Source organism: Metarhizium robertsii (genome assembly GCF_000187425.2).
Source record: "Metarhizium robertsii ARSEF 23 chromosome Unknown MAA_Scf_15, whole genome shotgun sequence".
NCBI classification, from domain to species: domain Eukaryota; kingdom Fungi; phylum Ascomycota; class Sordariomycetes; order Hypocreales; family Clavicipitaceae; genus Metarhizium; species Metarhizium robertsii.
The window spans coordinates 8,336-9,766 of record NW_011942155.1 but is presented as its reverse complement, the minus strand read 5'-3'; positions in this window follow the sequence as shown (position 1 = coordinate 9,766).

Sequence of the window (1,431 nt, the reverse complement as noted above, 5' to 3'; positions counted from 1 at the left end):
CAGGTGGTTGCGAAGTAAAGATAAAAGACCTCAACTATTCACGTTAGACAATAGAACAAGAGCAGTCAAGAATAAGTAAGTACATGTAATATCACAATGTTTTATCTCCACAATAGTGCCACCGTATTTCTGACAAGATGCTGCCAATGGCGCAGGCTGGACCCGGCACGTGATGCTGTTTCATGTTCAACAGAAAAGGCCATTGATAAAGCAGCAGCTCTACACTGAACCCTCCTTTACGTGGATATTAATATCTTTATAAAAGTTTGCCGTATTATTAGTACAACCTTCCCATAATACCCATCGGTTTGAATGTGAGCATGACATGAAAGCTTGACAGAACCTTGCTGAAGCGCCCCCTTCGTGCTCTTTTCTCCCCATATTTCTCTATTTCTATGTATGTGCCTTCAACTCAGATGTGCCATATTTATGTGTAGAGTATAAATAGAACTCAGATGTGCCATATCTATGTGTAGAGTATAAATACACCTATTTGTGCAATAATGAATGTGGTATGCGGTGGTATAAAATCCCAGTCCTACAGAGGGAAACAACAGCAGTATGGACGCTCAGTGGGGTTGGGTCTGTCATTTGTGTAACGCAAGATATCGTTTCTCTGCAACGAGGCGTTGTTTGTACGACGGCCACGTATTCTGTTTGAACGCCGTTGCTAGCGGCCAGGCATGTAGGGACATCTTCGCCGCCAGAGGGATAACACTTGCAAAGGCGCTAAATACCAATGTCTGCTGGAGGCGCTGCGAGTACCCACTTCAATGCAAGGAAAAGCACACTGGTTTACTCTGGAAAGTACAAGCGGTATGTAACACAGGATGGCCCTGTCGATTTTCTTTCGATACCTAAATAAAGAATACTGGCATGAGCGACTTACTGGAAATGAAATAATGTGAAAGGGCACTAGTGGGTTGATTCGACTAACGAGTCCCTATGCTGTTGACTATGTATCAAGATAAAGACGAAAGGAAGTCTACATTCGCCGTGACATAATAACAGCGCCTTACATCTTTCCAACACGCCCCCACAGAAGCTTCTAGAATCAACCCGCTGGGGGAGTTGGTGATAGGCGGCTCAGCCGCCGTTCAAGAGGCTTGACCCGTTACACCCAGCAGAGGAAGCTGCTTTTGCGCAGGATAATACCGCGTGTTTACTAGCGAATAGACAATTTACACCATCAACCTTATTAGGAGTGCACTCAGGCTGTAGCCAATTACTAATATCCGGATATGTGGTTACGCCCAGCACTCCAGTATCGGGGAAATACATTCCATATTTCCTCCTGTCTCCTCGAGAGCAAACGTGCAAACGTTGTGGCAAAATTGAGAAACCTGTATTACACAATCGTCGAGTTCTGTAAAGCGTACAACCCTTCACGCCCATCATATCTGTATTTTCCGTACGTCCTCTTTTTCCGTA